This window comes from Bufo bufo, chromosome 5 (genome assembly GCF_905171765.1).
Source record: "Bufo bufo chromosome 5, aBufBuf1.1, whole genome shotgun sequence".
Taxonomy (NCBI): Eukaryota; Metazoa; Chordata; class Amphibia; order Anura; family Bufonidae; genus Bufo; species Bufo bufo.
The window spans coordinates 15,496,086-15,510,031 of record NC_053393.1 but is presented as its reverse complement, the minus strand read 5'-3'; positions in this window follow the sequence as shown (position 1 = coordinate 15,510,031).

Genomic DNA, 13,946 nt, shown 5'->3' with positions numbered 1-13,946 from the left:
TCCATCAGCTCCCAGTGCCTCTCACCAGCCCCCAGTACCATCTCCATCAGCCCCCAGTGCGCCCTCCCCGGTATTAAAATCATTGGTGGGCAGTGTGCCCTCCCCAACACCCCCCCCCCGGTATTTAAATCATTCATTGGTGGGCAGTGTGCCCCCCCTCCCCTGTATTAAAATCATCCATTGGTGGGCAGTGTGCGCCCCCCTCCCCTGTATTAAAATCATTTATTGGTGGCCAGTTCCCCCCCCTCCCCTGTATTAAAACCATTCATTGGTGGGCAGTGTGCGCCCCCCCCCCCTCCCCTGTATTAAAATCATTTATTGGTGGGCAGTTTCCCCCCCCTCCCCTGTATTAAAACCATTCATTGGTGGGCAGTGTGCCCCCCCCTCCCCTGTATTAAAACCATTCATTGGTGGGCAGTGTGCCCCCCCTCCCCCCGGTATCAAAATCATTGGTGGGCAGTGTGCCCTCCAGCCCCCCCATCAGTGGTGTCAGCAGCAGTTGGTAAGTTACTCTGCAGCATACTTACATCATTACATGTGCTGTGGCTGCCTGGCGCTCTTTCTTCTTGTAACGCGTCACAGGTCTGTGCGGCGCATTGCTTATGCTTATGGCAATGCGCCGCACAGACCTGTGACGAGTTACAAGAAGGAGGAGCGCCCGGCGGCCACAGCGCATGTAAGTATGACTAACTGACCATGGCAGCCAGGAATTCAGTAGCGTCCTGGCTGCCATGGTAACCGATCGGAGCCCCAGCATTACACTGCTGGGACTCCGATCGGAGCTGCCGCTGCCACCAATGAGGAGAGGGGTGGCCCCGATCGCACCGCCACTTGAATTATTTTTTTTTATCCTCAGCCGTCATCCCGGGCCCCCAGTGGCGTAGGGCCCCATAGCCATTGCTATGGCTGCTATGGCGATCCCTACGCCACTGGCTAGGCTAGTGTATTCAGTGTCCACTCCAGGGAGGCTGGACACTTGAGGTAAGCCGACATGAGGGGTTTTGGGTGCCAGGGCCGGGAGAGAAGGGGTTACGGCCGGGTTAGTGGGGAGGGAGTTTGAGAGGGCGGGGTATAGTTAATAAAAGGTGGCGGGCGCATGCAAAGCGGCGCCATTTTGCAGGGAGAAAGAAGAGTGGACATCTTATCACCGACCGCTTTTCATGTCTGAGGTGGAAGAATGGAAGAAGTCCTGGCGAGGCTGAGGGCGGCGGCAGAGGCCCGAGGTTCGGGCTGGCTACAGGATCAGGTATCCAGCTTGTTGCAGGGGGAGGCAGTGGGTGCAGTTTGCCCACCGCCGAGAGAAAAACGGCCGCGGCGGGCTAAGCCGCCGGCACGCCTGATAGCAGAGGACACCCCCAGAGTCCAGCGCCGGGTGAGGTGCCCCTCTAGGGACCCTCCGGGCCGGGGGGGGACATTCTCAGCCCCTTCCTAAGTCCTCCCGGCTCAGGAGGAATTTAGGCGGATGGCGGGACTCAGTGAGAGGCAGGGGGCGGACCCCTCCCCCGCGCGCAGCAGCGGACGGCGGGGATGAAGGACCTGGTACTGCGGGCTCCTCCCCTCAGGGTGGCCAGTCTGAGGTGATTGGTGAGTTGGGGCGGTTGTTGTGCGGTTTGGCTGGTATGGGATCCGGATCCGGCGGGGCAGGGCCATTGCAGGCATGGGGGGTGGGGAGGGGGAGTGGGGGTGGGACGGCGGTAGGTGGAGCAGTGCAGTTAACAGGGGGCCCGGGGCCTGGGGGAGTGACGGGCAGCGAAGCGGTGGGGGGAGTGTCAGTGCAAACGCAGGCGGGGGGAGAGGAGGATAGGCCAAGGGTGGATGATGCGGTGAGGGGAGAGGTATACGTTTGCTTTGAGGGCCCCTTGGGGGCGCATTTAAAGCAAGAGATGAGAGACAGGATTTGGAAGGGGGAATATGTAGATATTTTTTCGCTTCTTCCATTAGAACGTTTTAATTTGGATGTTGCTAGGAAGGATGTGGGGAAGAAGGAGGAGGAGGAGAAGAGGCGTTATAGGCTGATTCACCGTACCTTTGGTAATTGGCTTCAGGCTTTCGCTATTTTGGCGAGTGTGATTGGCGAGAGGGCGCCGGATAGTTGTTCTCCTCTTTTTTGCTACATGGATGCGATAGGGGAAGCTTATAGGGTTTATAGGGGGTCGGGGTGGTTCCGGTATGACGAGCAGTTTCGTCAGAGGAAGGCGGTCCGCCCCAGCATGCGGTGGGACCATAAAGATATAGGGTTGTGGATGCGGGTGATGGCTCCAGGGCGACAGGGGCAGCTTTTTCGAGCGGACCAGGGGGGGGCAGGGCAGTCCGGTTTTGATGCAGCTTCGGCCAAGGGCTTGTGTTTTTTATTCAATGAAGGGAGTTGCAAGTTTGGACAAAAATGTAAGTTTAAGCATGAATGCTCGGTGTGCGGGGGAAGTCACGGGGCCAGTTGTTGTTTCCGGGGGCCCAGATCAAGGGGCGGTGAGGCGGTTGGAAAAGGGGATGACGCCAGTGCGGGTGGGCGTGATGGTACGGTATTTAAGTAGATACCCGGATAAGGAAGGGGCAGAGTTTTTAAGGATGGGATTTGAGGAGGGGTTTGTGATTCCGTCTTGTCCTGCGGAAGCAGGGGGCGGGAAGTTTAGGAATTTACGTTAAGCGTTGATGCACCCGGAGGTGTTGACACAGAAATTGGCTAAGGAGGTGGCTTTGGGGAGGATGGATGGGCCTTTTGAGGAGTTGCCTTTGGAGGACTTGCAGGTCTCTCCACTGGGGGTGGTTCCAAAAAAGGAGCCGAATGCTTTCCGCTTGATTCACCATTTATCGTTCCCTAAAGGGAATGGGATTGATCCGGAGTTATGTTTGTTGGTGTACACATCCTTTGACACGGCGGTTGGTTGGGTGAGGAAGTTGGGGCCGGGTACCCTGTTGGCGAAGACGGACATAGAGGCGGCGTTTCGTCTTTTGCCGGTTCATCCAGATACTTTACATTTGTTGGGTTGTTTTTGGAATGGGGGTTATTTTGTTGACAGGTGTTTGCCGATGGGGTGTTCTGTCTCTTGCACGTATTTTGAGAAATTTAGTTTGTTTTTAGAATGGGTGGTGAAGGATGTGGCGGGGTGTAATTCAATTATTCATTACTTAGACGATTTCCTGTGTTTGGGTCCGGCTGATTCCACGGTGTGCGGGTTGTTGTTGGCATCGTTGCAGTCAGTGTTTGAGTCGTTTGGTGTTCCTTTGTCGGCAGAGAAGACGGTTGGGCCTACTACGGGGCTGTGTTTCTTAGGTATAGTGCTTGACACGGTGCGGGTGGAGTGTAGGCTGCCTGAGGACAAGTTGGTCGACCTGAGGGCCGCGGTGCGGCCGGCGAGGGGTGGGCCAAAGATTCGTTTGAGGGAGTTGCAATCTTTGTTGGGAAAGTTGAATTTCGCCTGTAGGATTATTCCGATGGGCCGGATATTTTGTAGGAGACTGGCAGCTGCGACGGGAGGAGTGGTGTCGGGGCATCATTTTATTCGGCTGGGGAAGGAGTTGCGAGGGGACTTGGAGGTTTGGGATGGGTTTTTGGGGCAGTTTAATGGTAGGGCGTTGGTTATGGGGGACGTGGTTGAGAGTTTTGAGTTGTTCTCGGATGCAGCTGGTGGGGTGGGTTTTGGTGTGTACTGTGAAGGACAGTGGTGCGCGGGAAAGTGGCCCGAGGCGTGGTTCGAAAAAAAGGATGGGTGAGGAATGTGGCCTTACTAGAATTGTTCCCTATAGTGCTGGCGGCGGTGCTGTGGGGTGACAAGTTCAGGGACAAGAAGGTGATGTGGAATTGTGATAACTTGGGTGTGGTGCAGGCGGTCAATAGTCAATAGTCTTACGGCGTCTTCCCATCCTGTTGTTAGGCTGTTGCAGCATTTGATGCTGATGTGTTTGCCTTTGAATGCCTTTGAATACATGGGTTGTGGCGGTGCATGTGCCAGGAGTTGCTAATGGTGTGGCTGATTCTCTTTCTCGTTTACAGTTGGAGCGTTTTCGTCAGCTGGCACCAGAGGCGGAGAAGGAGGGGTTGGAGTGTCCGGTGTGGCTCTGGGATCTCTTGGAGGTACTGTAGCGGGTTTGTTTAAACAGTTGTTGAGTGATGGTACCTGGTTGGATTATGGTAAGGCTTGGCTTGGCATTGTTGGGAGCTATGGTGTGCTGGTTTGGGAGTGTGGGTGGATGGTGGGGAGGCCCCGTTGGTATTGTTTTTGGGGCATATTGTTGAGGAGGGTTGGTCGGTGGCAAGGGTTAATCGATGCTTGGCTGGATTAGTTTTGGCTTTAAATTATGGGGCCTTCCGGACGTTACAAAGACGTTTTTGGTGAAACAGGTTTTAAAAGGTTTTAGACGGGGTGGTCGAGCGGCCGACAGTAGGAGGCCGGTCTCTTTTGATTTGCTGTTGCGGATGGGGGTTTGTGTCGATTCGGTGTGTAGATCGGCTAGTGAGGTGCGTCTGTTTAGATTGGCCTTTTCGTTGGCCTTTTTTGGGGCGTTCCGTTTGGGTGAGTTGGTGAGCAGGAGTGTAGTTAGTCCAGGGGGTTTGGGGGGGAGGATATGGATTTGTATGGGGATAGGGTAGTGGTGCGACTTAGGGTGTCTAAGACTGATAGGGAAGGCAAGGGTTTCAGCATATCGTTGTATGCGGTTGCGGGTTGTTTGGTATGCCCGGTCAATTGCTTGAGGGAGTATAGGGCAGGGGCTTGCTGGGCGGGCGAGGGGCCTTTGTTGCGTCATGAGGATGGTTCGTTTTTGTCCAGATTTCAGTTTGTGGCAGTGTTCAAGAAATGTCTGGCAGCATTGGGAATGGGCTCAAAAGGTTTCACGGGTCATTCCTTCCGGATTGGGGCGGCGACTGAGGCTGCGAAGATGGGTTTGGGGGACGAAGTGATTAAGAAGATTGGGTGGTGGGAATCGGTTTGTTTCAAGTCGTATGTGCGTTTGGGGGGTTTGTGAGGGTTGTGTTATTGATGCCGTTTTTTGTACCATGTTTTATTTTGTCTCTCCTTTATGTTGCAGGTGGTGAGGCTGCGTTAGTCTGGGGCATTCATTTGTTTTTTGGGGGGCTCTGCGGGCAGACGTAAGGCCGAATGGGCAACAGTTAGGGATTGGTAGGGAGGAGGCGGTGGTGAGATGGATTGGGCGTAGAGGGATGTTGTGGGGAAGCGTGATGGGGGAGGTACATCGGCATGCGCGGCTGGATAGGTCCCCGGATATCCTTGTACTGCATGTAGGGGGCAATGATTTGGGTGCGCGGTCATGTGGGGAATTAATCAAGGACATAAAATTTGATCTTTTGCGGTTATGGTCGTTGTTCCCCGGTATGATAACTGTTTGGTCGGACATGGTGTATCGGCAGTCGTGGCGGGAGGCCAGGTCGGTGGAGAGGTTGAATAAGGCGCGGATAAAAGTGAATAGAGCGGTCGGTAAGTTTGTGGCCAGGAATGGGGTGGTAGTGGTTCGGCATGTGGATTTGGAAGCGGGTACCGGAGGATTTTGGAGGGCCGATGGTGTTCATTTGAACGCGGTGGGGATTGATTTGTGGTCCTTGGGCCTGCAGGGTGGTATTGAGAGGGTGCTAGGTATGTGGAGGAACGCGCAGGCTTGAGGTGTAGAAGTCAAGCTGCGCGTTGTTGGCGGGGGAAGGTCATAGAAGCTGGTGGTCTTGGATGGTGTGGAAAATGTGAGGGCCTCCAGGATGGGGGCTGGACTCTCATAGTTGGGGCATTTGGTTCGTTCAGAGAGGCGTCCATCAGTTGGGGTCTCTGAGCTGGAGTTTTGCGGCTGGAGGCAAGATGGAAGTGCCGGGTTGGCGTGTTTATACATATGTGTTTAGGAATTTGGGGCTTCTATGACCTCCCTCGTCAGGGGGTATGGCAATGTCATTGTTATATATATATTTATATATATGTTATGTATTTAATTATTTTATTAATAAACGGCTGCTGTGGCCGATTTAATCCAACCCAGTCTGTGAGTGTTCATTTTGGGTAAGAAGGGGTTGGGGTACAGGGTATCTTCTTATAGGGGGCAGTAGGCCCTGGCGTATAACCAATAACCCAGTCAAGTCCTGAAAGACTCATCTGATCTCTGCTGTAAGGACAGCACCCCAAAAAGCCCTTTTTAGGGCTAGAACATCAGTCTGCTTTTTTTTTTCTGTGTAATCTAATTGCAGTTTCCTGCCAGCGTGTGTGTCAGGCTCACAGCGTATACTGTGCCCACTTGCCCAGTGCCACCACTCATATCTGGTGTCACAGTAGCTTGCATTAAAAAAATAAAATACATTTTTTGACTGTAATATAATAGCAGTCAGTTGCCTGCACACGCGTGTGTTTCATGCCCTGCAAGCGCATAGTGTCACCAGCGCAACTCATATCTGGTGTCACAGTAGATTACATTTAACCACTTCCCATCTGGGCCCTTTGCCCCCTTCCTGACCAGGCCAAATTTTGCAAAACTGACATATCTCACTTTAAGTGGTAATAGCTTTGGAACGCCTTTATTTATCCAAGTCATTCAGAGATTGTTTTCTCGTGACACATTGTACTTCATGATAGTCATAAATTTGAGTCAAAATATTTCACCTTTATTTATGAAAAAATCCCAAATTTACCCAAAAATTTGAAAAATTCGCAATTTTCTAAATTTCAATTTCTCTGCTTTTAAAACAGAAAGTGATACCTCATAAAATATTTATTATTTAACATTCCCCATATGTCTACTTTATGTTGGCATCATTTTGGAAATGTCATTTTATTTTTTTAGGACGTTATAAGGCTTAGAAGTTTAGAAGCAATTCTTCAAATTTTTAAGAAAATTGCCAAAACCCACTTTATAAGGACCAGTTCAGGTCTGAAGTCACTTTGTGGGGCCTACATAGTGGATACCCCCATAAATGACCCCATTGTAGAAACTACACCCCTCAAGGTATTCAAACCCGATTTTACAAACTTTGTTAACCCTTTAGGCGTTCCACAAGAATTAAAGGAAAATGGAGATCAAATTTTAAAATTTCACTTTTTTGGCAGATTTTCCATTTGAATCAATTTTTTTCTTTAACACATCGATGGTTAACAGCCAAACAAAACTCAATATTTATTACCCAGATTCTGCGGTTTACAGAAACACCCCACATGTGGTCGTAAACTGCTGTATGGGCACACGGCAGGGCGCAGAAGGAAAGGAACTCCACATGGTTTTTAGATGCCATGTCCCATTTGAAGCCCCCTGATGCACCCTTACAGTAGAAACTCCCAAGAAGTGACCCCATTTTGGAAACTAGGGGATAAGGTGCCAGTTTTATTAGTACTATTTTTGGGTACATATGATTTTTTGATCATTCATTATAACACTTTATGGGGCAAGGTGACCAAAAAATTGGTTGTTTTAGCACAGTTTCTATTTATTTATTTTTACAGCGTTCACCTGAGGGGTTCAGTCAAGTGACATTTTTATAGAGCAGATTGTTACAGACGTGGCGATACCTAATATGTATACTTTTTCTCATTTATTAAAGTTTTACACAATAATAGCATTTTTGAAACCAAAAAATTATGTTTTAATGTGTCCATGTTCTGAGAGCTATAGTTTTTTTATTTTTTGAGAGATTTTCTTATGTAGGGGCTCATTTTTTGCGGGATGAGGTGACGGTTTTATTGGTACCATTTTGTGGGACATACGCGTTTTTGATCACTTGGTGTTGCACCTTTTGTGATGTAAGGTGACAAAAATTGCTTGTTTTGACACAGTTTTTTTTTATTTATTTTTTACGGTGTTCACCCGAGGGGTTAGGTCATGTGATATTTTTATAGAGCTGGTTTTTACGGACGCGGCAATACAAAATATGTCTATTTTATTTTATTTTTTCTATTTTTAATTTTTTTTTTTATTCCTTACTTGGGATTTTTTTTTTTTTTTACATGTGAAACTTTTTTTTATTTTATTTTTTTAACCCTTTATTTTATTTTTATTTTATTTTACACTTTTCGTCCCCCATAAGGTCATACAAGACCTCTGGGGGACATTTACTTCACTTTTTATTTTTTTTTACACTGTTGATTTCTCCTGTAACTGGGGCTGACATAGTAGCCCCAGTTACAGGACAAATGCACCCCTAGAGAGGCTGTACAGCAGCAATCCAGCGCTGTACAGCCTCACAGCAGGGCTGATCGAGGTCTCACCTGGGAACTGTCCCTGCCTTGTCTTAGGGTTGCCCTGCTGTCACTGACAGCCGGCAACCCGATCAGCAGCTGCACGATTAGCGTGCAGCTGCTATTTCTGACAGGACGTTTTAAAACGTGCTGTCAGAAATAGACGTCCACCCATAGGACGTTTATATCCTATGGGCGGACGTGAGGCGGTTAAAGAAAAACAAAAATTTTGACTGTGAATAAATAGCAGTCAGTTGCCTGCACACGCGTGTGTGTTTCATGCCCTGCAAGCGCATAGTGTCACCAGCGCAACTCATATCTGGTGTCACAGTAGATTACATTTTTTTAAAAACAAAAATTTTGACTGTGAATATATAGCAGTCAGCTGCCTGCACGTGTTTGTGTGTTTAAGGCCCTGCAAGTGCATAGTGTCACCAGCGCAACTCCTATCTGGTGTCACATTAGATTACATTTAAAGAAAAACAACAATTTTGACTGTGAATAAATAGCAGTCAGTTACCTGCACGTGTTTGTATGTTTAAGGCCCTGCTGCAAGTGCATAGTGTCACTAGCGCTACTCATATCTAGTGTCACAGTACCTTGCACACATAGTACAACTAAACTAATCTAAAAAAAATGACAGGCAGAGGCAGGCTACCCCGCAGGGTCCATCGTGGTCGTGGTGCTGTGATTCCCTTTGGCCCTAGAATAATGCCCAGTGTTCAGAGGCCACGTACCCTGAACTCGAAAAGTTTGGAGGACATAGTTGACTGGCTTACACAGGACACCCAATCTTCTACAGCTTCCGCTCGGAACCTTGACGCACCATCCTCCTCCAGCTCAGCTTTGGGCACCTCTCAAGTTACCACTCGCCCGCCCGCCGCCACCACCAACACTAGCACCACAGCCGCTTCACTTGATCCCTCAGAGGAGTTATTTACACATCAGTTGGAAGAAATGAGTGATGCGAAACCATTATTGCCAGAGGATGTAGATAACAGGGATATGTCTCAGTCAGGCAGCATTACACACATGGACGTACGGTGTGATGATGATGATGTTGTACCCGCTGCTGCTTCCTTTGCTGAGTTGTCAGATACAAGTGAAGCGGTTGATGATGACGATGTGTCCGTGAATGTCACATAGGTGCCCGCTCGAAGAGAAGAAAAGGGGGAAAGTTCAGATGGGGAGACAGAGAGGAGGAGGAGACGAGTTGGAAGCAGGGGGAGGTCGTCGCAAGGAGCTAGTGGCACAGTCAGACAGCATGTATCGGCACCCGGGGTCAGCCAGACAGCACGCCAATCAACGCATGCTGTTACCACCACCAGAATGCCGTCATTGCAAAGCTCAGCAGTGTGGCATTTTTTTGTGTGTCTGCCTCTGACAACAGCGATGCCATTTGCAACCTGTGCCAAAAGAAACTGAGTCGTGGGAAGTCCAACACCCACCTCGGTACAACTGCTTTGCGAAGGCACATGATCTCACATCACAAACGCCTATGGGATCAACACATGATGAGTACAAGCAGCACACAAACTCAAAGCCACCATCCTCCTCCTGGTCCAGCATCTTCAGCCACGTCAACCACTGCTGTCCTCCTTGCCCCCTCTCAACCATCCGCCACTCCATCTCTCACCTTGAGCAGTTCCTGCTCATCTGCCCACAGTCAGGTGCAGTGTTCCCTCTAAGCTGCGCGGGTGGGCGGCCGCGCAGCAATTATTGTGGCCCCGCTCACAATTTTATAATGCCCGCTCACTCAGCTGTGCCGGCCCCCAGCTGATTCCCCTGTCTGTTTTGCAGGCTGACGCCGCCCGCCGCACGGTCAGTTAATTTACAATACCTGGCTGTGGGCTGCCGGTGGGCGGTGGCTAGTATTCAAATAGGGGGGCGGAGTCCCGGACCCGGTGGAGGCAGAGAGGGAGTGCGTGCTGTGCGGCGCAGGCTGAGTTGACGTCACGTCACGCTGCATCTGAGTACCCTGCGCGCCTGGCCGTCTGCTAGCTGGTGAGGTGAGGGCATATAAAAAAAGAAGTATGTACCCCCCCTGTCCCACAGTGCTACGAATCCTCTGTTGTCCCCTGTATTACCCTGATACCCCTCAGTTATATAATATATCTGAGGGGTATCAGGGTAAATTATACAGGGGGTAATATAACTAGGGGTATCAGGGTACATGAGGGGTAATATAACTGAGGAGGGCTAGGCTACTATCAGACATTATACAGGGGTAATATAACTTATCTTACCCCTCACCCCTGTATAATGTCCATGATAGCCCTCCTCACTTATATTACCCCTGTATAATGTACGCTGATAGATACCCCTTAGTTATATTACCCCCTGTATAATGTACCCTGATACCCCTCAGTTATATAATATAACTGAGGGGTATCAGGTTAAATTATATAGGGCGGGGTAATATAACTAAGGGGTATCAGTGTACATTATTATACAGGGGTAATATAACTTAGGAGGGCTATCAGGGGACATTATACAGAGGTAATATAACTTATATTACCCCTGTATAGTGTACCCTGATACCCCTTAGTTATATTACCCCCTGTATAATTTACCTGATACCCCTCAGTTATATTACCCCTGTATAATGTCCCCCATAACAGTGTGTCCTCCCCAGGTCCCCCATAACAGTGTGTCCTCCCCAGGTCCCCCATAACAGTGTGTCCTCCACAGGTCCCCCATAACAGTGTGTCCTCCACAGGTCCCCCATAACAGTGTGTCCTCCACAGGTCCCCCATAACAGTGTGTCCTCCACAGGTCCCCCATAACAGTGTGTCCTCCACAGGTCCCCCATAACAGTGTGTCCTCCACAGATCCCCCATAACAGTGTGTCTTCCACAGATCCCCCATAACAGTGTGTCCTCCACAGGTCCCCCATAACAGTGTGTCCTCCACAGGTCCCCCATAACAGTGTGTCCTCCACAGGTCCCCCATAACAGTGTGTCCTCCACAGGTCCCCCATAACAGTGTGTCCTCCACAGGTCCCCCATAACAGTGTGTCCTCCACAGGTCCCCCATAACAGTGTGTCTTCCACATATCCCCCATAACAATGTGTCTTCCACATATCCCCCATAACAATGTGTCATCCACAGATCCCCCATAACAATGTGTCATCCACAGATCCCCCATAACAATGTGTCATCCACAGATCTCCCATAACAATGTGTCATCCACAGATCTCCCATAACAATGTGTCATCCACAGATCCCCCATAACAATGTGTTATCCACAGATCCCCCATAACAATGTGTCATCCACAGATCCACCATAACAATGTGTCATCCACAGATCCCCCATAACAATGTGTCATCCACAGATCCCCCATAACAATGTGTCATCCACAGATCCCCCATAAAAATGTGTCATCCACAGATCCCCATAACAATACCCAAAGGAAAAAAATTATTTTAAAAACCTGCTGTTTCTCTAGATGACCTTATGTTTATGGTAGTGGTAATAGAGTCTCAAGGGTCTATAAAAGCAGCTACACTATTTTTACAGACCTTTGAGACTCTATTAACATTACTATTAACTATTAACATAAGGTCATCTAGAGAAAAAGCAGGTTTTTAAAATTCTTATTTTTCCCATTTAAGTGTTAGAGCAATCTAATTAAAGTTATGTTTTAACAGCTAAAGAGAAAGAAAAAATAAATAAAAACCTACGGTTTCTCTAGATGACCTTATGTTAATAGTAGTGTTAATAGAGTTTCAATGGTTTGTAAAAATAGTGTAGCTGCTTTTATAGACCCTTGAGACTCTATTACCACTACTATCAACATAAGGTCATCTAGAGAAACAGCGGCTTTTTTAAATTATTTTTTTCCTTTAGGTATTAAAGCAATCAAATGAAAGTTATGTTTTAACATAAGGGTCAGAAACTGGGTTTTGTTTAGCCTTTTGGTTATTAGTTTTTCTATGTAAGTTCTCTGGATCAAAGATTTTTTTTTTCCCTGTATGGTTTATATATGGAGAGCAATGTCCAGTGACCACAGAGAGGACTATACTGTATATTGTACGGGATGGTGCAGGGGTTATACTGTATTGTACGGGATGGGGCAGAGGTTTGTATGCTCTTTGAAGTGACAATTATCTTAGGTTTTCCTATCGCCCACCTTTGATGGCGCTGTGCCCAGCTCTGAGCCGACCCCGCTCAGCAGCTGCGAAGGCTTAGAGGGAACACTGGTCAGGTGTCTGTCAAGGACATGTTTGAGCGTAAGAAGCCAATGTCATAAAGTCACCCCCTTGCCCGGCGTCTGACAGCTGGCTTGTCGGAACTCTTAGCCCGCCAGCTTTGAGGCCTTCAAAAAATTTGTAGCTATTGGGACACCGCAGTGGAAGGTACCCGGCCGAAATTTCTTTGCACAAAAGGCAATCCCCAACCTGTACTCGATTGTGCAAAAGGAAGTCATGGCATGTCTGGCACACAGTGTTGGGACAAGGGTCCATCTGACCACTGATATCTGGTCTGCAAAGCACGGTCAGGGCAGGTATATCACCTACACTGCGCATTGGGTAAACCTGCTGACGGCTGCCAAGCATGGAATGCGTGGCTCTGCAGAGAAGTTGGTGACACCGCCACGACTTGCAGGCAGGCCTGCTGCCACCTCCTCTACTCCTCCTACTCCATCCTCTTCCATAACCTCCTCGGCTGAGTCCTCTTCTGCTGCTGCGTCTTGCTCCACATCAACGGCACCCCCCCCCCCCCAGCTCCCCAGGGGCTATTCCACATCCCGGATACGACAGTGTCACGCCGTCTTGGGGTTGACTTGCCTGAAAGCAGAGAGTCACACCGGACCAGCACTCCTGTCCGCCCTGAACGCACAGGTGGATCAGTGGCTGACTCCGCACCAACTGGAGATCGGCAAAGTGGTCTGTGACAACGGAAGTAATTTGTTGGCGGCATTGAATTATGGCAAGTTGACACATGTGTGTAATCTGATCGTACAACGCTTTGTGCATAAGTACCCAGCCTTACAGGACGTCCTCAAGCAGGCCAGGAAGGTGTGTGGCCATTTCAGGCATTCCTACACGGCCATGGCGCACTTTTCCGATATTCAGCGGCGAAACAACATGCCAGCGAGGCGCTTGATTTGCGACAGCCCGACACGTTGGAATTCAACACTCCTAATGTTCGACCGCCTGCTCCAACAAGAAAAAGCCGTCAACGAGTATTTGTATGACCGGGGTGCTAGGACAGCCTCTGCGGAGCTGGGAATTTTTTGCCACGTTACTGGACGCTCATGCGCAATGCCTGTAGGCTCATGCGTCCTTTTGAGGAGGTGACAAACCTAGTCAGTCGCACTGAAGGCACCATCAGCGACATCATCCCATTTGTTTTCTTCCTGGAGCGTGCCCTGCGAAGAGTGCTGGATCAGGCTGTAGATGAGCGTGAAGAGGAAGAGTTGTGGTCACCATCACCACCAGAAACAGCCTTATCAGCATCGCTTGCTGGACCTGTGGCAACGCTGGAAGAGGAGTCAGAGGAGGAATGTGGCTTTGAGGAGGAGGAGGAAGACCAACCACAGCAGGCATCCCAGGGTGCTCGTTGTCACCTATCTGGTACCCGTGGTGTTGTACGTGGCTGGGGGGAAGAACATACCTTCAGTGAGATCACTGAGGACGAGGAATGGGACATGAGTAGCTCGGCATTAGGGATGAGCGAACCCGAACTGTATAAAACAAAATTTTCGTAAAAGTCCGGGTTCGGGTTCGGTGTTCGGCGCTTTCTTGGCGCTTTTTGAAAGGCTGCAAAGCAGCCAATCAACAAGC